The sequence below is a fragment of the Ambystoma mexicanum genome, chromosome 5q (genome assembly GCF_040938575.1).
Source record: "Ambystoma mexicanum isolate Mex_15411 chromosome 5q, UKY_AmexF1_1, whole genome shotgun sequence".
In the NCBI taxonomy this organism is placed as follows: Eukaryota; Metazoa; Chordata; class Amphibia; order Caudata; family Ambystomatidae; genus Ambystoma; species Ambystoma mexicanum.
The window spans coordinates 1,210,149,825-1,210,177,821 of NC_090933.1; positions in this window are offsets into that span (position 1 = coordinate 1,210,149,825).

Sequence of the window (27,997 nt, forward strand, 5' to 3'; positions counted from 1 at the left end):
TAGAAAACTGATTTGCAACAAAAGCATGTAACATTAGCTTGTTTAAGTGAAAGAGAATAAGACTGAAGAAATTAAGGGAATGATTGATAATGAATTACACGTCTATGTTTTTGTGATCCACACTCTATGAAGCAAGATCTTTAAATGTCATCCATAGACTTTGTGATGTAACTTTCAGAGCAAAAGTTAGTAATGGACATACACATCTAGGGATGAAACAAGTAGAAGAAGCAAGGTTGTGAAAAAGGGTGGACACACAGGGTAAATGTATTTGAGTAGAAACAGTATGCAAAACAAAGAAAGAAGACATTTAGAAATGATAAGCAAAATATATACCATGAGTTTGAATTGGCTGAGTTTGGAAAATTGGCAGATGTGAAGGACAACAAGAAAACTGTGGAATATGAGTATTGAAATAGCAAATAACAAGGAATAGGACACATGAAAGAAGATTCCACAGCTAATAAACAACCATCTATACTATAGAATGCACTAATTTGTCTAGAAGGGAGGTAAACCAACAAAATAGCTAACAACAAATGGAAAAAAACGTAATGATATTCAAATCATTAAAATGAATGACAAGAGAAGCCCCTGCCCTTGATTGAAGTTTCCTGATCCACGCATCCAAAAGTCAGTAGTAAGGTGGAGAAAGTCTGCTTCAGTTTAAGACAACCAGTAATGTCACTTGTCCCAGAGCTCCAGCGGTCACATGACTGGTAGTGAAGGAATGCAGAGCCACATATCCACAAGGTGTCACTGCAGCTGCTGAAATGGGCGCCCACCACAGGTAGAAGCACATTGATACATACAGCCATGAGTCCACTGTAAGCTGGAGAAGGTTCATTTCCGATTGAGACAGTTCAACTGATGCACAGCTCCAGTGGTGGGCATTTCGACATGGCCACAGGGTTTCACAGCAGCTGCTGACAGTTGCCCATCACCCAAATTGAAGCATTTTGACCCATGAATCCAATAGTCAGCCTTAAATTGGAGACAATCTGCATTGGGTTGCGACAACTCGTAGGGTCACATGACACACATCTCCAGATTTCACATTATTGTGCTGACGGGGGATGAAGCTGCATGGCCTTAAAGTGTTACAGTAGCTGCTGACATGGTTGTGTTTCCCATATTGAACCACTTTTGACCCTGCAAGCAAAGAGTTTGCAATAAGGTGGCAAAGGACTGGGTCGGCTTGCGACAACCAGTAAGGTCACATAACTGGCAGCTCCAGATGTCATGGAAATGGCATTGGAGAGCGTGGGGTGGGGCAGCCCACAAAGTAGCAATTTGTCACAGTGGCTGCTGACAATGGCGCCTGGCCCGTTTGAAACCATTCAGAGGTATCCATGGCCTTCCATCAGAACCTGTCTGAGTCCCCCTGACCTCACTTCCATATTGTCAGTGTGCCATTAGTATTGTGGCAACATTACTGCAGAAGATAAACAGTGACAATACAGGTCTCCAAATGCAAGGCTGTTTCACAACTCAGGGGATACCTCTGTTGTTGCCGTTCTCATTAAACCTTTAACTGATATCTACTACGGTTAGCACTAACAAGCATATATTTAGGGGAAGGGTGGTGATAGTAGAAAGGATGTGGTGCAGGGGATCAGCATATCAGAAGGAACCAACCTCACCATAGAATGGTGATAATAACCACAATTTCTCAATGATGCTTAATGTGGGTGGCTCTCAGAATGCATATCTCTGCAAATAGCATATTGAAATCTTCATGCATCACACCATTTAATTTCAATTCAGTGCAATGATGACTTAGTGGCATTGTCATAAATTGTGTTATATGCCTGCAATAAGAACAGCTTTAAACTCCCAGGAAGGCCTCATAACTTAAAGTCACAAACATTCCTATTAACTTTGACATAGATTCATTTCACTAATGTCCATTCAGAACTTTTACTTTGTCAATCTTCTCTTCTCAAGCACAACTGGAAATATACATAACATTATTGAAAACTTTCAGAATACATTATGGGCTTAACGTATTCACTGGAAACAAAAAATGAATGGTTAATTTAAAAAGTGCATTTATTTATTTCTAAGCGTGCAAGATAAGAGATGTTGTTGTTAATCGTCTATCTTCTCTCCTTTGCAGATTTTTCCAAAACAAATAATCTATCTGCTTTTTCAATTAGCCCGTAGCAATGGGCTTGCATTATTATGAAAACAGCTGAAGTTAGCAGAAATAATGAATTGAAAATATTTAATTACAAACTAGCAGAACATGTTATGGATTAAGCACTGAAACACTGAAGTCTATTGAAGTCTATGAAGAATATTTAATTACAAACTAGCAGAACATGTTATGGATTAAGAACTGAAGTCTTTTTATCGTATGGCCAATGCCCATCTTTTTTTAAACACGCAAGTGGATAGGTAAGCGTAGATAATTGGAAGATTGGCTTCAGTTCAAATGTAAATAAACACAAGGTTCTGTTCCACTGTTCCTTCTTCTTACATGAACCACATCATTATCTGTTATAATTTGATTGACTAACAAGGAAATAGGGGTGTGGGTTAGCCTTTAAAAGTCAGCTGTTTTCAGGCAGTTGGAGGAGTACCTGAAATCTAACTGTAGACTGTCATACGCAGAATTGAAAAGGAGCAGGGCCTGCAGGATTCTGCTGACCGCAAGATCTTCGCTTCCTGGGTAATGCAGCTAGCAGCAACATTGTTGACAATGTTAAGTCTGTAATTAATGTCTTCGGTCCCAAACATTTCTCCTTTTTCAGTTGTTTCAAATTCTGATTTGTAATGCTTGCATCAATCATTTGGAAGCAGAGCTCAATTATAAAGCTGATCTGTCTTGAAAAAAAGCACAAACGAGTTTATAGATGACTTCACCCTGAAAGAAGTAAACTGCACATGGTGCTAAAAAAGACACTTCGCCAACTGTTGCAACTTCTAAGTTTTTGACTGTGCCAATATTTTGGTGGCTGAAATAGGCAATTATTATCAATTCTATTCAACACATATTTGTATTTTCTGTGGGAGAACCATTAAGAGACACCATGATGTTTTGGTAGGTTAGCCTTTCAATGTTTTAGTATTTTCCAATGTTTGGCATTGTCCATATGTACATGTGCTGTCCCTCATACTTCTTTGGCAAGGAAAGATGGATCCTCCAAAGCACAGAGGAAGGGAATTAAAATCACATTCAAGGGGATTTAAAATGCATTACCCATAATCTTTATGGCCGACAGCTCTAGATCAATTTTAGGAGATTCAAACTCTCTTTACATAATGGGTTATCCAGAGGTTGATCTGGATAACCTCACCTGTAACCTTGTTTGCCAATCCACCACATCACTATTGTGAGTATGATGTTAGGTTTTAGTTAGCCACAATATCTACATACACGTTGGTGATTGGTTGTTGGCAGAACATTTTGGAACAGTAGAATGCTAGGTATCTAATCAACTACTTTATTTCTAATATTATGAGCTTTATATTGCTTGACTATTCTTTTTCAATGCTCATATACTCTGCAAGAGAATACATATACATAATCCTAACATGAACGTGAGAGCATGATTCATGTGTTTCAATTTTGAACATAAAATACACTATGCTGCAAGTGCAACCACTTGTTGGTTTAGTGATAAAAATGCCTAGGGAAGATATATATAGCATCTTATACTTATCACACACCCAAGGGTGATAAGCATTGAGCATAGATTAACCCATATGGCGGAACCACAACAGATGTTCAGGAGTGATAGTTTCTCTTGCACTGAAGCATAGATACGCAACATTGTCCAGAGCCTTTCTTCTTGTACAGCAGTATTCTCTGCTGCAAAACCTTCAAAAACATCATGCCTTACAGTTGGGCACATGTATGCCATTACAAACTTGAAAATATCATTTGTCAGAGACCTCTTCAGTGTGCCACAGAGGTGTAATGCATATTTTGTGTATAGAGCCACTTTCAAATTTAGGTTTAAGATTGAGTTGGTAGCCTGTTCAGGTTTCTGATTTTGAAAACCTGTCCCAGCCCCCCTTGAAGCACTCCTTTCCATAAGCAAAAGTAGCTACACTTCATACAAAAGAATGTTGTCATCTTATCTAAATGGGAACAGAAAATGTTTTTCAGATTAAAAAGCAAACAAAGATGATTGAGAAAATAGAATGGAGAACAGCATAACATTTCCCACTCAACCATCTCAGACTTATGGCATACCTGTACGAGTTCAGCGTTACCAACCTTACAATGTAGATAGGAAATTAGAAAATGTATGCTCTTAAAAAATAATCCATCAGGGTTTTTTTTTACACATTTTTACACTTTGAATTTGATTCCCTTCAGTGATCGAAACAGGACTACATATCCCATAAACCCTTCATAGGAATAACACGTGATGTAGACTCAATATAAGAGGAATGCTACAGTTTAGCAAACTGAGATGAGTGCATGGATGTTTTCAATGATTAAGTAAGATGCAAGGAAAACAGCTTACTCTTCAATAAGCAAACATAAAGGTCATATAGAGCACTTTAAAGCATATGTGCATGTGTTATATTGTTAACAGCATCCCCATCAGCTATTAATGATGAAGGCTGGGAAGGGAGAGATTGTTGATTTGTATTCACGGAATGCCTACTGTTTAAGAAAATTCCTACATACACACAAGAAAAAAGGTCCTCCAACTAGAATGCCAACTGATTTTGAAGATGTGTGTAACATGTTTATTTGTGTTTTATAGTTGGCCAAAAGGAAGTTGGTAATTTGTAGAATTAATCAACTGACAGTACAGTTATTGGAATGAATAAGACATGCATTGAAATGAGAAGGACATGCATTGAAATAAATATGGCATACATTGAAATAAATATGACACATTTTTAGTGAATAGGACATGCAATGGAATGAATATGATACCCATTGAAATGAATATGACACACGTTGAAGTGAATATGACACATTTTGAAGTGAATAGGACATGCAGTGGAATGAATATGACACTCATTGAAATGAATATGACTCACATTGAAGTGAATGTAACATGCATTGAAATTAATATACCATGCAATGGAATGAATAAGGCATGCATTGAAATAAATATGAGCTTCAAACCGTTTATGGATTTTTGGATTGACCATTCAGTTAATATTTTTTTTGAAAATTGCATTACAACTTACACAGAGATTAAACAAATGTGATATGAAAGAAACATGACAATGATTCCAACACCTAAAGAATGTCCAGGATAAGATAGCAACACGCTCATACATACATGTGGTTAGGGTCTACAAGAGTTAATAATGCAGTTTCAAAAATGTACTTTTAACATAAACCAACTGTAAGAGTGGTTTATGCTAACGACCAATAGGGCTGTATTAGAGTTATCATTTAATGTGACTAAATTGCATGTTTTTGACACTGAATCCTACTTGAGAAGGGGTATGTTTGTGTAAGCATTATGCGTAGATAGATAATATAGTCATTAGTAATGCTGTATTGTGTCTTCAAAGAATGTTACTATTCAAGTGTAGTATTATGAGATGAAGGGGTATTCACCCCATTAAATGTGTTGCACTTCATGTATGTAAATAGATAAATTGTACCATTGCTGAGTATTGAGAATACCTTTTATATTGCACTGTTTAATTTTAAATTAATTGCAATAACATTTTATACGTTTACATAAAAGCTGAAATAGTGTGCAATGAACTATTTTTGACTTCAGATCGGGTAACAGGTCTGAAGAGTTGGACCCCCTGAGTCATGAAAAAGTATTTCTTTTGATGAATTCCCAGTTAAAACCAGGTAGACTATTATACTCGGAGCCCTCCAACAGGAAAATCACATTTGGTTCATAAGAATAGCTCTAGGCCAGGATGCTCCAAACCGTTAGAAGGGATTTGCCACTACTAAGCAGTACAGTCACAGGTCTAAGCCCAGATCTGCTCCCCGGTGTCAATTCAAGAAACCTTAAAAGCAATTGAACTGACACCCTGAGAGAATATCCCCAAATAATCTAATATAATAATGTAGGGGGAATGGGCCTCTGCCAAGCAAACATTAATTAGTACCCCTGTTTTTCTCCAAAACAACATTCTATCTGTTTCTGTCAGTTAAGTTGCTAAATTAATCTTATAGAGTAACAGTGATTAAAATAACCTTTTGCTTTTTCATGACTATACTCTAAATAAAAGTCTTGAATTAACGTATTTGTTAGTCCGTATCATTAATATAAAATGGGATGGTGTAACATAAACATAATTCCAATAGACACATGTGGGTGGGTTATATTCGCCCCTTTAGTTTTCCCAATGATAAGGTTGGTTTACAATTACTCATTGCAACATCACTGAACATATTTTCAGGAAATGTCCATATATTGATAGAAGGGTGTGTATTTGTTGTCAATATATATTGAAAATATAATTGCATTGCTAAGGGCTTGTAGAATGATACAACCTGGCAGACTATTCTTTCTGGTATCTTTTGCCAAGTGCGTGAAATGTATTTGTCTTGCGTTAAGAGTGGGGAGCAACCTACACACTCTTTTGAGTTGTAGTGCAAATAAATTGGATTATTAATTCATAATGGTTGAAAGTAAGATTGTAGTGTGTGAAACCATTAGACTGAGGCTGCACATGTCTGTAAAAAGAATATTTAATTAAGCATTATTTGTTTGGTGATGGGTTATTGCACTAACCCTATATAAGGCCCAGCTCAGTACATGTAAAGTGTCTCTTATTTCTATACTTTGTTTGAACACATGTCTTCATGTTTTCTCTCATTATATATATTTATTTACTGAGGTAGGGGTGCTACCCGCTTCTCAGAAGCAGGATATGATTATTAATCTACACAATGCCCTCAATCAAACAGCCGTTGCTTTGAAAACCCTCAGGGACTCTTTAATAAATGTGCCCACTGGCTTTGCCATGTGAGAGGCTGCAAATCAGTGATCCGGCGATTTGGTTGCATGTACCAGAATTTCATCGGGTACTGTATTGGACACAGATTTTATCAGAATTGAGCTATCAAATGATTACCTAACTCAGAACCTTCTTTATCTGGAGATTAGATCGCATACTCCCAGCAATGTTAATATCAAACTGAGGGTGCACCCACCTAAGTCTTTGTCCTAGTAAACCAGTAACCATAACTGATATACAAACCCGGCTTAGGGGATCTCTTTCAGCAGACGGTTACAAGCGTACGCGTTTGCAGGACATTATGGCCCATGTATTTCACACCATTACCATCTAATAGCACCCAAATATTACCACCTGTGAACACAATGCTGGATGACAATAATTGACTATTTACCAATCAAATGTATGGTCCAATGCAATGAGGGCCACAAATTTGTCAGATCACACCAGGTGCACTGTTTCCAGGAAACCTAGAAACGTAGTCCATGACAGGTGTCCGGTCATTTGGTCGAAAATAAATGGTCAAATGACCATTTGATCGAATCAAAATGGTCGGAAAAAAAAGGCTGAATTTATTTATTTATTTATTTATTTATTTATTTATATCATTTTTTTACTTTTGGTTCCTTAAAAAATATTTTTTAATAAAGAAAAAGGGGGGTTGGGGGGGAACCCCCCCATAAAATAAAAAATAAAAAATAATAAAAATTCGACCTTTTTTTTCGACCATTTTACATCGATCAAATGGTCATTCGACCATTTGGTTTTCGACCAATGACTGGTAACCGCCATGACATCTCAATGGTTACACCACTTATACATACCTGGCAAAACATGGCCCGAAAGGCCAGCCATATGGTGGCCTGGTAACTTGGATCAATTCTCGCTTCTATAGTGAGGTAAGATCGGCTTTCATTGATACTGCAGACACGCAAGAAACATATAAAAACATAAAACCGCATAAACCTGTTTAACATCAGTATTGCTGGAAATGCCTTATGGAGGGACAGGGCATCTTAGTCCTTGGCCTAACACTTCTCTGTGCGTGTTTTCTCTATGTTTTCTGCCACTGAGTTCCAGCTGGACCTCTGGCAGTGCAGTTATTCATGTTTACCTTTTGATGAATAATGCCCATGGGATACCCTAATGGGACCCATGTGTGGGGGTTCACCCTTGTGCCCCTTATGCATGTTTTTGGGTCCCTGTGTGTTGTCCACAGAGCAGGGTATGGGCTGGTGGCAGCTGCATACTGGCTTGGCAGCGACTCTGCATAGCCTCCATTTTGGGATATCCAGGCCCTCCCATAGGAATCAATGGATTCCTGATAGAAGGCAAGATAGTCCCTGTGGCCTCTTGGTTTATATTGTCTTTTACCTTGTTTCCCAAAGTCCCAGGAAGCCGTGACTCTGTCCCCTTCCTCCTGAGTGGCTGTTGGGTGAAAACATCATATATGTCTCTGCTCCTTTTCCCCTTGACTGGCTGTTGGATGGAAATACCATATTTGGCTCTGAGGCTACCTCCTGTCAGACTGACTGGAGATTTTCCAGGGGCTGTGTGTTGTAGTGGTACCTGTATGAATGGAGTCTGAACTGAGCTCACATTCTGGGTTATGGGTGTCTGCTTTCTGTGTGTGTGACACAATGAATGAGACAGCCCTGACTGAAACTAATATGAATGCAGTGTAGTCTGCTGAAAGGCTGAGTACTTACCACATTCTTCGCTGTCGGTGTCTGGTTTAATTGAATGGCCTGAATGCCAGTGAGGCTGATTGGCTGCCTATCTGCATGAATGATCTTCTGTGTGATTGGATGACTGAGCCTGGCTCAGGCAGAGTGAATGGGGAACAGATGTCTATATCTGGGTAACTCTCACTTAACAATTTGTTCAGTATCTGAAATCGAAGCTGAAGAAAGATGAAGCTGTTCCTTGAAGCCCAGCTGGAGGAGAAGTCTGCTGCTGCATTTCTTCAATGTAATCCGAAAGCTGTTGTGTCTCTCAAGGACTGATCGAGAGAGAACATGAGAAGGAGACCTCTCCCCGAGCCACGAGAGACCATCATGCAAAACTGCTACTCTCCATCAGAAGTACACTGGAAGACAGTCCTGTGTGCCTGCCATTTACGGAGAAGGGGTCACAGACCATTTTCTCCTAACGAAGATAGTCCAGAGTTGCTGAGTGCATAAGAAGGTCTGGCGGTGGATTTCCCACCACCAGGGGTTAATGTAAATGGCCCGAGGGTCCAGACTTGGTAAGAGTCCAGGGTCCACTCCAGTGGTCAAGTCCAGGTCACCAGAAGCCATCCAGAGATCTGCGCTGAAGCTGCAGCACCAAAGAACTGAAAGTTGGAAAACTGCGATATTCGGAACACCAACACCAAAAGTGACCTATGCACCCGTCACCGCAGAAGTCATAAAAGGGTCCCAGGGGTCTAACTCTCATCTGCCAAGCCTTTAAGGAGCTCACGGCAAGTTTCATCTTCACAGGACTTCTACAGTCAGAGAAATCATCGACCAAAGGAGAGCACAGTGAATAGTAAAACTGCTGCACTTCGGAAAGACTTTGGTTCAACTGTTCTTATTCTTGGACTCAGCATCCCAGTGGCTCTTTCTTCCAAGGGGGGTCCATGCTCTGAGGGAATCATCAAGTGAAACTGAGAAACGCCGCCGCTTCACCTGCTGTGGCACCATATAGTGATCTCCGGCCACTGACAGCTCGAATGAAGCTCATCCCACAGCTTAACACTGAGCACCATACTAGCTTAATACATATTGCTGGTATTGCCAGGAAACTAGCAAAATGGCTGACGTCTTGACACATGGGTCTAAAGCCCAACTCTATCACATAGTGCTTCACTGGTTTGAATTGACACTTCCTAATCATTTTAGCAATGAGGACTCAAGCAATGCTTATGACACTAGTATCTCAAATGTTGTACCGCTGGTTATGAAACCTGGTACCCAAGGTAACAACTTAAGACATGACTGGTGGCACAGCAGTGGGATCAACATCTATAATAGACCAAATGTGACTAGCACAGATAATGCTGTTCACTTAGTCATGAATATATTGAACCGGCTGTGAGAGCCAGCGACCTAAAAATGTAATTTGAACCTCTGGCCATGACCAAGGGAATATTTGATGAGGAGGGTTTGCCTGGGATATCACAGACCTAATATCCAGTATTCTGGCAACCTCCTATTGATCTGCAGAACTGTCAGCACGCATTCTTGTGAATCTTGAGCTTAGGTCTGTCAATGGGTGCATGCCAGGAGATCATCCGGCTAGGCCAACTTTTGTAGCAGGCATGAGACAGTCGCATATTGATTACATTCTCATCACTGCTAAGGAATAGACTTTATTGGAAGATATGACCGTGGTAAAACAAACTGATAGTGATCTCCGGCCCCTGACAGCCCGAATGAAGCTCATCCCACATCATAACACTGAACACCATACTAGCTTAATACATATTGCTGGTATTGCCAGGAAACTAGCAAAATGTCTGACGTCTTGACACATGGGGCTAAAGCCGAGCTCTATCACATAGTGCTTCACGGGTTTGAATTGACACTTCTTAATCATTTTACCAATGAGGACTCAAGCAATGCTTATGACACTAGTATCTCAAATGTTGTACCGCTGGTTATGAAACCTGGTTCCCAAGGTAAAAACTTAACACATGACATGTGGTACGATGACGCTTATTGCCAGGTCAAATCTGACATTATAAAAGAAATTAAAAAAAACTGTGACCACTGACGGATCCATGTTGAGGGAGTTGAGAGCATCATGTAAGAAAACAGTAGCTCAAAAGAAGGCAGCATTTAGGACCAATTAATGGCAGGATTTATTGACTGCCTTGAGAAGTAAAGACAGTTCTACCTTCTGGAAAAAGGTGGTGGAGATTTGTCTTTAAAGTCCAATACCATCCATGGGTGTATACCCGAAGTCACCTGGGTAAATCACTTCACCAGTTTACACATCTAACACAGAACAAGAGGGCTTGAAGATGGGACAGCAAGACCCATGCTGCCATGCTTGGAATATGCCCACCCCTGCACCACTAACCTATATGTTACAATCAGTGAAGTCAGAGACTTAATATCAGCACAGATGGCATGGAAAGCGCTGGGCCCAGACTTGGTACTGGTAGAACTGTTCAATGCCAAAATTGGCATCTCAGTGCCCACCCTTCATGCACTTTTTAGTGCTGTTATAGCACATTGCAGAGCACCCGGTTCATGGACCGAGGCTGTAATAGACCCGATTTATAAGATAGGGGAAGGATATGCCTGCCCATTACAGGCCTGCTTCGTTGCTTGATGCAACAGGTGAAATCTTTGCTCAAACTTCCCTGTCCCATTTGGCCACTTGGGTCAATGAATCATCTGCAATGAGTCACTTACAAGCTGCTTTTCAACTGGGCCTAAGCACGATTGATCAGTCACGCAGACATTTTTGGAATTCAGCAAACATATCTCGCCTTGAGGAACATGAACTTACAACCCGTCTTCATAGACCTCAAGATTGCTTTCGATAGAGTACCGAGTAACAAACTATGGATGCATCTCGTTAGCGCAGCCATTGCAAAAGTGCTGCTAAGCACCATTATGAGCCTCTATAAGAAATAACATGGGGAACATCAGATGGAGCATGGCGGGCGATACCACTGCTTCAATCGACATCAACCATGGGGTCCATCAAGGGTGTGTCTTGCCCCTACCTTATTTTCCATATACATCAATAAACTGATCTTTGGCTTGAATCAAGAGGGGGATGATGCACCCAAGATCAGGCTTGACCTTCTTCCCCTCCTGCTCTTTGCTGACGATACCATCTTAATTTCCAAAACTCCTGCTGGACTTCAAAAACAGTTGGAGATCTTCCATCCTGTTGCATGGAGAGCGGCCTTGAAATCAACAACACGAAAAATAAAGCCATGCTTGTCTGCCCTCATAATTGCAAAAAGATGCTGAGGCTTAAGTGTAGAAATAGGGGCACAAGCTATAGAGCAGGACGAGACGTTCAACTACTTGGGATTCACTTCTCAGCGCAGGGTACCTGACTACACCAGATGGAGAAGGCAGAAATTTCATTGGAAATATCCTGTAATGCTGCCCTTAAATTGGCTAGGTTCTTTGGTGGGGGGGGGGCGTTGGAATATGCCAGAGCTATCAAAACATAGAGAGGCTCTGAGTATTTCACAGCCAGGTGGGAGTAACATCCAGTTATGCACTCATGTGATGTTAGGACCAAACTGAGCGCTCTCAATCAGAACCACTTTTGGCCCAATCCCTATATCATAAATCACCAGACAAATTATTTGATCCAGGAAGGTTATTGTGCAAGGGGACAACACACAAGCTCGAATTATCTATGTTTACTGCCCAAGCAGGTGAATATCAGATATGCAAACGCAATGCTAGGGAACTAAGAATACCTGAATAAAATAATTGTACCACTGACGAGATGTCTCTAAGTAAAACATTGCTTGGGCATATTGACTCTGAGATCATTATTGTTCTCACTCCTGTATATTGCCCAGAGAATGAATTGAGCACTTTTTGTCTCTTTGCCCTCTTTACCTAGCAGTTAGGAAAAGGTACCTCAGGTCGGTCCGACTGAAGTATAAAATGAGACATCTCCATGAGGTTTTACTTTTGTCCAAGTGTACATCCGATGACTTTGTGGTCTTTGCATTTTCATGTTGCATCGGGCGGGCATGGGTCCTCAGGAAAAAATGGTTGGCCAATTGTAAGTGGCAGTAGTATAACATAAGGGCTAGATTGTATATAGGATTGCACATTTGACTTTGCATGCTATCCTTTTAATGCAGTTTGACACTATAAACGTCTGGTCCATATTTTATGAGATTCATATCTGGGGAATAATTTCTATGCTTCTAGCATCATTATGGAAGGATCATGTATTTATCTCTTGATGTTGATTGTGTTTTGTATTACTTTTATGGCTAATGATGAAATAATGTTGTTTTGATTAGAGGCCCACGTATTTATGTCCCCCTGTCAGTGGAACCACCTCCCTTCTTTATGTTTATGTTTTGGGAGGGGAGTAAATATAACTTAAACCCTCCAGATCTTCACTGGGGTTAGTTATAACGGATTGAGTAGGATTGTTCTAGAAAATGTGTGCAGAGTTGGTGGGGCTCAGATACAGGGCAATAAGTGTCACATTCTAATTTACCTTTTTCAATTTGATTTTTGGGAATGTTTCTCTAAATTCAAAATGTTTTTTTTTTTTCTTAATGTGGAATTAAGATCCATTTCAGTGATCATGTGATGCTTACCTTTAACACATTCTCCTTGGACTAATAGTGACTGGTCTTAGTGGTTTAGAGGCCTTGAAAACCATTAGGTGTGGCAAGCACATAATTGGTCTGTTTTCGTTATTTTCAGCCTTTAACTCCTTTTTTAACTGTCCTGTTTGTTGAACTGCATGTCTGAAGTCATCAAATTATTGTTGTATTTGTTCCCTCAAAACTGTATATGTATCTACAAATGTGGTGCAAACACTCTGTGTTCAGCCGGGTGTCCATCTGATTGTATTAGTTGTACAGTGAGTAGTTGTTTTCTTGCATGCTAGTTTCCCTTTGGCTAGATGTTACAGCCCTTTCTTGCTTTACAATGTACCAGATCATGTCAGAGCTGATAAAACATGTCCTTTGAATCTATTTCATTGACGTTCTTTAAGTTCCAATTATAGAACCATACTAATATCAAGTCAGCCAGGAATGGGCCAAGGAGCAGAGCCAAGGAGCAGAATTCCTACAAAAGAAAAATAACAATTTACCAAACGACAAGAACACTCTTTAAGCAACAACATCCACCTAGAACCAAAACCTTACACGGGGAAAAAGCCAGGGTGATCCTCCTTCTCTCACCTGGCAGCAAAAACTTGGAACACCCCCCTGAAAGACAAACGAAATACAAAGGACCACCGAAAATTCAGGAAACTTCTGAAAATGTGGCCCTTCGCCACAGCACGAGAATGAATCTGTGTTCTGGGCAGTGGCTGACGCCACAGTCACAAAGACCTTTGGGCTCTTGTGTGCTGCCAATCAATCAAATCCTTTACTGCACAACCTCCCTAACGATTGCTGCTGTTCTGTTCTGTCAGTATCTCTTGTATATCCATGGGCCCAAAAGAAGCAAAATACTGTTGGCAATAGAAAATCTAAAAAACTATAATTATTTAACATGCTTTGTAATTTGCCCTGTGCTTGTTGTGTAAAAAATATTTAGGATACAAACAGGCTTAGTCTAGGCCACCTTTCAATTCTTTTGATTTGATACTTCTTTGCGCGTTCTCTCTAAGAGACCAGGCTGTTGTTGCTTTGAGATACTTCACATAGAGTACCTCCTTAAACTGTTTTAGCAATATTGCTTGGACAGATGTTTGGAATAATGTAATGTAATCCTCCCATTCCCTCTACAGAGCTGTTGCCAAAAAGAAAAGTCATCGGAAACATGTAACTACAACAGTTGTTCACTGTTCCTAGTTCTGGTAAAAAGAAAGTCTCTGTAATGAGTGACATATTTGTCCCAAACTTATAATCTCACGTTTTTATTCCCTCTTTCTTCTGATCTTTGCATATCTTTCTCCATGAAGAAAACCATCTGACAGGAAGTGGGCTTGATTTCTCACTGAAACGTAATGCTACTTGGGGCATTTTAAACTAGGTTATTAGGACTGAATCAAAGTGAATAACTGAAAATCGACCATCAATAATCAGATAACTCTCAACAATCCAAATCTTTTTTTACATTCTGTCAATTATCTTCTCAAATCCAGTACCAACTGCAAAATCGACTGTATATGTGAATGTAGGAAAATGCTAAGGGAACTTTTTCTATGCTATCACTTGTTGAACCCCGCAACCTCTTTATTGCAATTTGCACTGTCACATTTGTGTGTCAAAGAAAACTGAGACTTTGAGTTCCCCTACTGCATTTGCCAAAATAGGAAGGAAGTGATTTGATCACACCTTATTACTGCGCCAAGAAAATGATGATGATACCAAAGTAATTATAAACCTCAAATGAATCAATAAACTATGATCGCTCGTGGCTATGCTACTGATATTTTATCATTAAGCCTGAGAGAACTTGTTTTTTTCTCCATGTATAATATTATTTCTCAGCTGTTTTTTGGCTCTGTCCAATCCCAAACCAAACTTAAAGTAGGTTCCTGGATCTCTCATGTTGATGTCTTTTCCAATACACACATTCAGATCTACAGTGTATCTCTGGGATAGTCAAGTTCCTTCAGCCAATCAGAGCCCTCTTTTGTTGATTTGTCAAGTTTGTTCAACCAAAGAAAACCCTCAAATCTCCTAAGGTCTCTGTAAAAAGCCAACTCAGGTCCTTTTTCACTGTGTATTTAGCTAAGATGTGATTAAAAAAGGTGGTACAGAGTGCGACCTGCAATTAGATGGTGGGGGAGTTGAGGCCTTTTAGAGGCAATTCGTGGAGTTTGGTGTTTTTTGTGCACTTTGGTGTTTGCAGAGTGTTTGCTAACTCTTGTTTGCCACTTTGTCTATTTAATGTATTTTTTTGTCCTTTCCCAAATGATATAAAAAGCAAAAGCTCTTGACCAGTTTCCTTTGTTTACCACTTAAAATCCCAAATTAAATGTTCTGTCCCCTTCCCTGTTACAAACATAACTTTATAAAAACACCCATTCACAGACTCCCCCTGAATTTGTCTTCGTAGTTTCAACACGTTTTTGTACTGCTTTGTCATTCTTGTGGTGACTCTATTTGTGCAATATAGTAGTATTGTTTCTTACTCCTATGATGCAGTTCTGTGGCTGTTTTTAATTCACTTGTTTAACAGGAAGGGAATGCCCAATTTGTTTTTGTTGGAAGCAAAAGAGCTTTGCAAAATAGATGAGGCATGGCATTTCGGTTTGAGGAGAAGAGTTCCAACATGAATGATTAGAACGGTGAGAACATGGTGCTATTTGTTTCCATCAATTTGCAGGCATGGACTGTGCAGCATCACTGGCCTTCTAAGTATGAGAGGATATACAATATTGTGTTTGTTAGGAGAGTGACGAGTTTTTATAGGAAGACAACATGTGCACAGTCCCAAGTTGCAGAAGGAGGCAGGCGGAGGCAGTTGTTACAAACACACTAAGAATAGCAGTCAGAGGAATCCTGTCTTCAATCGGGGGCAGCAAGGCTTGCAGTTGTATTCACCCAGTAGGGAGAGCAAGAAGAGGAATTGGAGGTTACAGGAGGTGGGGCAATGTTTTGGGGAGGTGCATCAAGGAGGGGACCATCCTGTGTTGATTGCGCTGAAGGCAGTGAAACTACCTGAGGGGTTGGAGGTGGATTTTGGCTAGAGTGTGAGGAAAGGTGGTACACAATGCACAACCACAATTAGAGAGTGTGGGGAGTATTATTAATTGTAGAGGCAAATCTATCTTTTTGTGGAGTGATTGACACCATGGCAATTGAGGCTGCACTGAAAATGAGGTTGTTGATGCAGCACTATCTTTTCCTTAATTAGGGGGCAGTGCAGGTTGAAGGAATGTGGCAGCTTGCTTAAAATGACTGTCCAGTCAAGGAGACTCTCCACATACTTGAAGGTTGTATCTCTCCATGGGAGAGCCACAGACAGGTAAAGTTTAGCAGAATTGTGTTGGAGAGGCCATGAACTATGGGGGAGGGGGTGCTCTGTGGGACATGCCAATATCTTAAAGTGGTAGTAGTGCTCTGTGGGAGAGGCATTCATCTTTGTGATGAATGTTCTTTGAGGTAGACTCTGTGAACTTTTGGAGTATTTGAACTATGTGAGTTTTCCCTTAACATGTAAGGTGTGATATTACTTTGAGTGAGCCTGCGAACATTTGTTGGTGACTGCACTCTGGGAGAAAGCCTGAGAAGTGTAATGGGTGTCATTGCTCTGTGAAGAAGCCTGATACAATTAGAGGGTGGAAGAGCATAAGCACATTTGCCAAGTGACAGATATGTTTGTTGGAATAGTAGGACTCATACACAGTACTGGGACAAAAAGCATGTTCTCATAAGCATGTATGCAAATGGTGAGGGCATCCCAGTGCCCGGCAGAATTTCCCCCCGACAAGTTGGAGGCACTGCTGAGATCTGTTTAAGATCCGCCTTTTTATTTTTTTTACTTTTTCCAGGCACTCCGGTTGCGAGGAGGCCCGGCGGCGCGGCCCCCTCTGCCGTCGCCCCCTTCTGAGGACTACAGGACCATCGCGGAGCTGCGAGAAGACCGGACAGCGCAATCCGGATATTGGCCCTCGGGAGCCGGTTGAGAAGTATCCCGCCCACGGTTGGCGAGTGTCCGGACGTGGTCCAGACGAGGGGATGTGGCGAGCCGCTTGGAGGGATGCACGCAGTCGAGCGGCCCCGCATCAAGAGAACTTGGTGAGCATGCCACGCACAACAAGAAATGTGAAATTGTGAGGGAGGGGGGAGGAGTTAAATAAGGGAGGAGGGAGGTGTTACACAGGTGTGCGGCGAAGGTTTGAGAATTTAGTGTTGAAAATGGAATGAATGGTAGCCGAAAAAGTGCGAGGGCAGTCGGCTACGTTACGCGAAGGGAGGAGGCGGAGCACGAAAACATCACGTGCGGCCGCTCATAGACACTGATTGGCCCAGGTCGCGACTACGTGTAAGGGTGTGGGTGTGCGTGGTTTCCTACGATTTGGCATTTATTGATCAATGAGTAGATTAGGATCCCTATTGTTCGAGCAAGAAACTCGATAGGTAGATGACGTTTCCCTGTAGGCGGTAGCTAGGTAGTTGCCTAATACGGAAGATAATTGGCTGGTTAAGCCCTCCTGTCGAGGGGCATATCACGCGCGAGGCGACGCAGTGTGCGCAGTCCGATTATATGATTGATTTGATTACCTTGTTCCAGGAGTGACAGGAAGACAGCTGTGGGGTTAACGGGGGTAGATTGGAAGTGTATTTTGAACTTAAAGAATATATGAAGAACTTATCAGTAGCTCGAAGAAATCGGTGACGTCACCAGTAGGGTTTTCATAGGATATCCCGAGCACAAGGCATATTCAATCCTGAGGTTGGTGGGGGAGAGAATTGTGGTAAGGAAGTGGAAACGGGGATAAACGGCAATAAGTTGATCGGGGAAAGGTGAACAGGGGGAACGTGGCCGCGCACGGAGAACGGCGGCCACGGCGAATGTAGAAGAGGGAGGAGCTCGTGGAAATAGGACGACTGTATAAGAACGTCTTAAGGGGTACGCAGCCGCAGGGGGCTACGTGCGCCTCGGCCACAGGGGGCCGTAAGGGTGACAGAAGGAAATATATAAATGTAACATACCATATTTTCTACAATTTTTCTTAGCGGGCTATCGTAAGTCCCCAAACTTACGGGGCCAGGTAAGCGATATAAGGCTGTATATTGTAATCTGCTAGTGAGATAAACTGCTACCAGATAGGGGAAGGGTAACAAGTGGAGCGCTACTATGTCACACGGGGCAGGATCGGGAGGGTGGGGGAACACACTCACTACCCCACTACAACACATCTGCGCAACACTGCTACCCCATAGAGAGAAACTGATTAAATATAGCATAGAATGGACCCAGGGTACGGATAACAAGATGCTAATACCGTGGCCGCCTAATGGCAGCTTCGATCGATATGTCCAACATTCATTATTAGACCATCTGCACAATACATATAAAGGGAAGAAGTTGGCAAACCATGTGGAGGTGTTTAACTTATGGAGGATGTTCCAGGGGTCCAGACCAGGATCAAATGGAATGTTCACCATGGGAGAAATACCAGAAGGAAAAGAGATTAAGGAGGAAGGAGAGGATGGTAAAAAGGGGAGTGAAGACCCAAAGAACACGGGGAACCGAAGAGAGGGAGGAGAAGGGAATAATAAAACAGATGAGATAAAAAGGGAACAGAGCAACAAGATACCCATAGCAAAGGGGGAAAAACAGAGGTAGGGGGGTTGTACCCTTTAAGGGAACTAGGAGAAATAGAAAGAGGACAGTTAAGGGCGGCTGAGGGATACTCGAACCCGGCATACAGCCCTCCACCATATGTGGCTTATAGGAAGATGTCAGCGGGGGAAGGGGGAACTGGAGAAAACCAGACTGTGGAAATAGGAAACGATGAGTGGGTGGCTGCACAGATATTATTAAAACTACGGGGTTCATTAACAGGAGAGGAAAAGGAGGTAGTAAAGAAAACAGAGGAGGATAATGCCAGGGATAGTGAAATGAGAGGAGAAGAGCTGTTACGACAACAGGAAGAGATTTTGGAGGAACGATTAGCAAAATTAAGGGATGAACAGAATGAATTGATTAAGAAGCTTGAAAGGGAGGAGAAAGAGAGAGCGAGGAAAAGAAAAGAAGGTAAGAACGAATTGGAAAAAATACAGGAACGAACGGAGGAGCAAAAGAGAGAAGCTGAAAGGGTAAAAGCAGCAGCTGAAAGGGTATCAAGAGCAGTACTGCGAGAAAAGAAAAGGGAAGAGGAAGAAAAAGAAAAAGAAATGGCAATGTGGAAGAGCAGAGTACTATCAGAAACCACTAAGAAATACGAAGAAGGGAGGGTGATAGAGAGTATAGTAGAAAGAGAAAAAATGAAATGGGAAAGGAAGAAGGAGGATGAAAGAATATTAGAAAAGATGAGAAGTGAAGTAATGGAGGAGTTAAAAAGGAAAAGGGAGGAAAATAGTAGGGAGATGGAGGAGAGAGATGAAGGATACAGAGTAGATAGGAGTAGGGAGAGTGGAGAATGGGGGAATGTATATAGAAACACAGAAGTAGCCACAACATCAGCACAAAGGGGAGTGGTTGATAAAGGAGAAAGAAGAGAACTGGACCTAATAGATTTAGAAACAGTAACGATCAAGGGGAAAAAGACCGAGTGGGGGGTACCGTTTATGACTGACTTTTGCAGTGGGGAAGAAGAAGGAGTGGAGAAAGAAGGAAGTAGCAGTGGAAGGGAAAGTCTAGATAAACTGTACATCACCCGAACCAACATAGACTCCCCATGGATAAGTAGGAGAATGGATGAACTGGGAAGAAGTGAGGAGGGAGAGCGAAGAATAGTGGAAAGACAAACACATGAAGCCGCACCATCCCCATCACCATCACACCCTCCCACGTTGCACCCTGCATGCTCAACCACCTCACGCTCGATACGCAAAATAAAACTCGCGCCATTCACAGAAGAATTGACACCCTATGCATATCGGCTTAGAAACCTCCCTAGTCGCAGGCAAGAAAGTCGAATAAACATGCCCACATTAAACACAGGAAAAAATGTAGAAGAAACAGTTGCGAGCAGGGGAAATACGGACGAAATTGAAGATGTAAAAGAAAGGGAGGAGGAGGAAGGGTGTGAGGACTCGGTAGTATGGAACACAATGGGTGAAGCAAGACATAACTTGATGCCACTTTTAGAGAGAGGAGGGGTTAGACCACAGTACGTCCCTTGGAAGCATACCGATAAAGAAAATATAAAATGCAGGCTCCCGTCATTGAGTGGAGGTGCGGGTAAGTGGATATATGAAATGGAAAAACACACCGCAGGACAGAAACTAGCAGTAGGAGACGTAAAGGGCCTGTTAATATCAATATCAGGGGATAGAGCGGATGACATTTGGAAGAGAGCGGGATTCCACGGGGTAACAATAACAAACACATCACACGATGGGGCATCATTCGCAAACTGCAGACATGCATTATGGCAGGCACTGAGGGTACAGTACCCAGACACATCAGAAATAGGTGCAATTACCTCTCGTAAGATGCGTGAAAATGAAGATCCTGTTGATTATATCCAGGAGATTCAAGAGAAGTGGCGTATGGAAACGAGGGAACAATGGGATAAAACACCAGCAATATTCTATCACATACTAGTACAAGGGCTCCCAGAAGGAGTTCAGAAACAACTAAAGAAAGTAGTGGGAATGGAAGCAAAACCATGGCCAGAAATACAACTTACTATAGTGCATCATTGCAGAACATGGCAAGGTAAAATTAAACAAAAGGAAGAGGACAGGAAAACAGAAGAGGCTAAATTAGTACAGAAAAAACTTACCAAGTATACAATGGAAGGGGCACTAATAACTACACCCACAACAATGACCCAAAGCCCCACACAAGTAGTGGCTGCACAAGATTCTGCCCAAATACCACCTTCACAGACTGTAACACAACAGACGCCACAAATACAACCATACATGACCAGCATGGGAGGTGGACATACGATGGCAGGAGCTGGTTATTATAATTATAACAGGGGAAGAGGAGGATTCATGAGAGGGAGAGGATAGGGATATAACACCCAACAGCAGGTGGGAGGATTTAGAAACCCCTACCCCACAGGGCAACCAGTATACCAGGACAACACAGGGAGCTTTCCATGGCAAAGTAGGGAACCGCCGGTGTGTTGGAGTTGTGGACTATTAGGACACATGTTCCGCACGTGTAGAGTTAGACCTGGTATACCATCATGGAGTGAACAGGGACAACAAAGGCCCTCACAGGAACCGCAGGGCATACAGCAACAGCAGACGTTGCAACAGGGAAGTGAACAACAACCACAACTGACACAACAACAGCCACAGATGTGTCAGCTGCCACAACAACAGGTAGCGATGACACAGCATCCCCAAGCACAACAAACACAACTGGGTAGGGTGACGGTCTTGGGACACAACCCTTACACAGGAAATGGCCAATCATTGTACCCTCAATAGGACAGCCCACAGACGGCCTTGGTGTGTCCCATCCTGTCAGTAACACCTAATAGTGCGGAGGAGCCATGCATAGAGGTAACGATAGGTGACAAAAAATTATCATTCCTTGTTGACAGCGGGGCAACCCGGTCTTGCATAAGGGAAGGTAAGTTTAAGATGTCAGGCGAAGCCATGAACACCCAAGGATTCTCTGGGGCTAGAGGGTTGGTTCCCTTTACTGATAACATTCCCTTATCTATTGGAGATTATGATCTGTCAGTTCCACTTTTATATTATAGTGCCTCACCAGTAAATATATTGGGGAGAGACATAATGAACAGGTTGAATATGACGATCTCCTTTACTGAGGACGGCATAATTTGCTCTACTCCAGGGATTAACATGCTCACAGCACGACAAATTATGCAAGCATACTGCGGACAGACAGCGATTAGGGCGGAGCCAATAGATGGCGAACTATTCCAGTATGGAACAGATATGGCAATTGCATGGATTCCAGGGATAGAAGGGAAAATATGGAGGAGGCCAGCAACCTATCTGTTCAGACCAGAAACACCTGCTAATGAACCAGAAGAGAAGGTGTTTTTAATGGACATTGAGAGTATTATTGCAACAGCTGACTACATTGCTGTACATGCCCAAGACAAAGAAGGAAGAGCATGGAGGGCCGTGATAGCATTAGCAGAAGGATGTAGGCTCACCCAGGTGTCAGATGAGGAGCTGTTCTCAGATGAAAAGGAAGAAGGTGAAATGGTGTTTATGATGAGTGTGGAAATATGGCTAAGAGTGGCGTACAAACAAGTAGCACAGAAAATTGCAATGGCACTTGAGGCACCCGCATGCACCCCAGTCCCCTTCTTTAAGGAGGATATGTCAAAAGTACCCAAATCATTGTGGACTACCCGCCCCTATGACGTGGGGTGTATAAAAAGCATAGGGGGAGTAATGATAAAATTGAAAAAGGGTGCAATACTTCCCAGAGTTAAACAGTACCCACTATCAAAAGAGGCAGATGAGGGTATATATGAAACCATAACGACCCTTGTAAATAATGGCATATTGGTCCCCTCGGAATCACCTTGCAACACGGCTGTGTACCCAGTGCGCAAGGCTAAAGGGGGGTCTTGGCGCTTCATACAGGACCTCAGGCCCTTGAACAACATAGTAGAAGCAGAATATCCCGTAGCAGCAAACCCGGCCACGATATTATGTTGCATTCCAGCAGAGGCATCACGATTTACAGTGATCGACCTTAAAAATGCTTTTTTCTCAATACCATTGCACCCCGACTCACAAGATCTGACGAGCTTCACTTACAGAAACACAAAGTGGAAACACACTAGGTTGCCACAAGGGTATTGCGAATCACCCTCAATTTTCAATAGAGTGATACAGATGGATTTGGGTAATATTGAAGTGGAAAGCACGGTGTTGCAGTATGTGGATGACATAATAATCTGCAGCACGAACGAAAGAACATGCAGGGAGGACTCTTTAAAGATGTTGACAATATTGGCTGAAAAAGGTTACAAGGTAGACATGGAAAAGATACAGTAATGTCAAGAACAGGTACTTTACATTGGCCAACTCATATCCCAATATGGAAGAAAGATTGCACCACAAAGAGCACAGGCCATTTCAAACACTCCACTGCCACAAACTGTGAGGGAACTGCAGCAGTTTCTGGGGCTGTGCAACTATTTTAGAGCATGGGTGTTTGATTAAAGCTCGTACATAGGACCCCTGCTTGAGGCGTTGAGGGAAGCTAATAAAGGGGAGAAAAAGCTGGGGTGGACAATGGAGATGAAAGAGGCTTTTGGTGAATTAAAAGATGCAATATCTACTGCTCCAGTACTGGCATCCCCAGATTATGAGAGACGATTTTTTATATTCTCACACTGCGACTCAGCAGTAATGAAAGCAGTGTTGTCTCAAAAAACAAGCATGGGCTACAAACCAGTAGCATTTTACAGCGGCCACTTAGATCCTGTAATGTTGGGTCACTTCCCTTGCGAACAAGGTCTCGCCGCAGCTGCTTTTGCAGTGGAAAAGGCATCAGCAATCACCACGGGATGCCCAACTACTTTGTTCGTGGAGCATGCACTATTTGCAATATTGAATATTTGCAATATTGAATAAGTCCACCCTAACCACGCAGAGAGTATCAGGTTATGAGATCATTTTATCAAGAGCTGAACTATCAATTGTTAGATGTAGCACGGTCAACCCTGCAAGGTTCATAGCAGAAGTAATTGAGGAGGGAGATTATGCCCATGACTGTACGGAAATAACTGAAATGTACTCATGTAGTAGAAAGGTTGAAGAAAACGCACTGGAGGGTGGTGAGCTTTTATTTATTGATGGGTCATCAACTATCGATCAAGGGATGGTATTAGGAGAACTGGGGCAGCAGTGGTAAAAATGATGGAGGTACCGGTGTGTGTGGCAATAAAATGTGTACAATTACCACAGCATTTCTCCGCTCAAGCAGCAGAACTGGTTGCACTGATCTTGGCATGAAGGAAAGCCTTAACAAACGAGTAACCATATACTCCGACAGCGCATATGTTACATCTACTGTCCACTCAGGGCTGTCAAAATGGAGAAGAAGAGGGTTTAGAAGAGCTGATGGCACTCCAGTGCAACATGCTCTCTTATTGGCTGAACTAATTGAAGTAATAAATGACCCCCAAGAATTAGCTTTAGTAAAATGCACCGCACACACCAATGGTGAAGATCACGGCTCAAAGGGGAATGCAGCAGCAGACGCACATGCGAAGTATGCTGCATACTTTGGTGAGATATGGAACCCTCCAGAGTCACAGAGAGGGAGAGGGAGGGGAATAGCTGAGGAGATGTTGATAAGAGAAGGGTACTCCCATCTCCCAGCCACGCAGATTATGGAGCTACAAGCGGCCGCACCAATGGCCGAAAAAGATATATGGGTAAAAAGAGGATGCATAATGTCACCAACTGACGCACTATGGCGCCAGGGTGGCACTGGAAAAGTTGTAATACCATTGGCACTTTTGGACACTGCCCTAAGCCAACTACATCATCCAGCCCACACAGGCAAAGAAGTAATTGCAGCACGAATTAGGGAAGACTGGTTCTGCCCCGAGCTAAATTCTCATGTGTCTAAGTTTATCCGTAATTGTCTCACATGTCAACAGTTTACGGCCGGCCATACTCTAAAGGTGGTAAGAGGTATTATACCCCGGCCAGAGGGACCTTTCTGGCATCTCCATATTGATTATGTTGATATGATCAATTTATGTCAAGGAAATAGGTATATGATCGTAGTAGTATGCCCATTCTCTAGGTGGATTGAAGCAGGGCCCTGTTCACACCCAGATGCATTTAGAGCAGCTAAATTCCTAGTGAGGGAGGTCTTCCCAAGATGGGGAGTGTGCGAGGTGTTAAGGTCAGACAATGGCCCACATTTCGCAAACGAAATGTTCCAGCACATTACATCTTTGCTGAACATAAAACATAAATTTGCATGTGCATACCACCCACAGGCCAACGGTAAATGTGAACGCCTGAATGGCCTATTAAAGGAGGCAATCACAAAGATACAGCAAGCAACTAACAAGAGTTGGTTATATTGTCTTCCATTAGCCCTATTCGAGCTAAGGAATAGACCAGGGTCCGACCACCACCTCACCCCACACGAGGTGGTTACCGGACGTCAGATGCGCCTTCCCCTAACGCCAACATCAAGAGCATTTACCGACAATGAAAGTACAGCGGATGTCTTTGGTGATGAAATGTACCAATATGTGTCTTCTTTGATTACTAGTGTGGTGTTTGTGTCTCAACAGCTCGCGCGCACACGGGGCGGGTCTAACAGCAATCAACAAGAAGATGTGGATAAAGAATTGGACAAAGAAAGACTGTGTAAAGTTACTAAAGGTGACCACGTACTGCTTCGCAATTTCAATAGAACATGGAATGATCCACGGTTTACTGGCCCACATCTAGTAGAGGAGGTATCAACGAGAGCAGTAAAGCTACAGGATAAGCGCGCCTGGAATCACCTACACGATGTAAAGATCTACAGACCCCAGACCCCCCCCAGCGCCACCGACAGGTCTGTGGGAAGAACAACAACAACATCGCCAACGGAAGAAGAGGGTTCTATCACAGCCAACGACCCAAGTGTTCCCATACCCTGTCACTCCCCAAATTACCCAGAGACAATAACTGAAGAAGAAAAGGGTGATCGCCATACTGCCCACCCCATGGTCACACGCTCAAAGAGTAAAACTACCTCTGCCAATTGAACCCAAACCCCCTGCCCATTGGCCCCTACCCCCACTACGAGTAATAACTGTACTAAAGGACATTGTATTGCACAAGTACACATGTAAACACGTGAATGCTTTCTCTTCTTTTCTCTCGCACATGCAGGAACTGCGTATTATTGTACTGTTAAGGAAATAGATAACTAACAAATTCATTGCCCAGGAGTAGATGGTACCCCCAGACGATTACTACCCAGAAGAATTGTCGCACCAATTTGTATATGAAATAAAAAGGCCAACGTAACTGAAAAAGAGAAGGGTACGTGTGTACTACACAGCATTCCTCTTGGCCATAGAACACTCAATGCCCCACCTTCACCCATACCTGCCTGCCCTAAGAGATAGGTCGCTTAGATTGGTGTGGGAACAGCTCTGCGCCTGGGCACTGAATGACTACCTGATAGGGAGAGCTTCATTAACAACAACTAACATTTAATAATAAGCATATTGAGAATTTTCAGGCGGGCAACTTTAACGTCGCAAGAATACGCTGCCGGACCGCAGCAAAGGGAAGAGCAAAATGCTGGTGAAATTAGCATATGTAATAAAAATAATAGGGATCTTGATGATCACCGGGTTCTTGGCTGTCTCTGTATGGCAGTACAGCTGTGCTATCAATATTATTGCTGTACCCAAACCTAATATACCCCCATCACCAGCTGCAACAGGTGTTACGTCAGGTGATACTAGTAAAACTATACACAAACAAAACAGAGTTAAACGCAGCACATACTCAGATAATAAAGGTATTGATAATTATATCCAAGATTCAGCACATGTCTCAAACAACATATGGTATCAACACATGACCCGCATTGGTAAGCAGACAACAGAAGACAGCTGCTACGTTTGCTCATTAATACCATACGCCATGAGCGCGTCCCGAGCATTTGTTGCCACAGAAATAGATGAAAAGACAGCACGATGCATTATATACTTGGCACTGTTCCAAACGAAAGGAAGGTTTCAAGGGACAGTGGTGCACATGGTGTGGAAAACACGAGATTCATACCCATACGAAAACAACTTCCTCAAGACCTATTTGAGTTACCACAAGAGCAGTTTACATGCTGAAGTATTCAGGTACATAACAAGTGGTCCTGCAAAAGGGGAAACAAAGAAAGTGACATTGCAGTATTTGCCATGTGATTGGTATGCAACTGAAGTTCCTGGTAAACTAGGATGCTGGGAGAGGCCACTGGTGACGATAACAGGGAAGGTGTACTTGGATAACAATTGGGAGATAGGAGTGATTGGAAGCAACATGGTGACAAAGGAAACTATCTCAACTATCGAGACACACAACCACAGATGTTGGACGACTTGGATCAAGTACGTACCAATGCTCACATGGGTAGAGACGGATGAAGACCCAATAACAATACTGCCGCTGACTGCGCCTAAGGTATGCTACCAACATAAAGGGGAAGTGGACATAGGATACAACACCAATTGTGCCAGCGTGATGGAGTTGCCTGAGGGGGGAACAGGAACAGCAGTAATAATGGACCATTACTGGGCCTGCGGAGAAAAAGCATACCACACACTGCCCCCCCTGTGGAATGATGTATGCACGATGGTACACGTCAATGTACCGTCACTAGTGGTACCCAAGAAGCATGTGAATGTGGCAAGCTTTCCACAAAATGGATGAAGGGGACAAGAGAAAGAAGAGATCCGCACCACCTCAGGAGGAGCAAGGGAACAGGACCAACGGTAACAATACCGTCCTGAATAGAAGGAAAAGACAAGGAGAACCTCTGACTGGAAATTACCTATGGGGAAGGTCGGAAACAGCCCTCACTTCAATTCCGCCAGAACACAGACTATTCAGCAGAGCAGCAATGTTCTTCTCCTCAATAATCCATCCAGGACTGCAGGCTTACGCAAACACAAAATGGCTCCAGATAACTAGATGGGAATTAATGATGACCATCAATTGTACAGTAAATGGATTCAACGCAATAAAAGAGGAGTTGCGAGCTGTAAGGATGGTAGCACTCCAGAACAGATATGTATTGGACCTCCTCACAGCCAT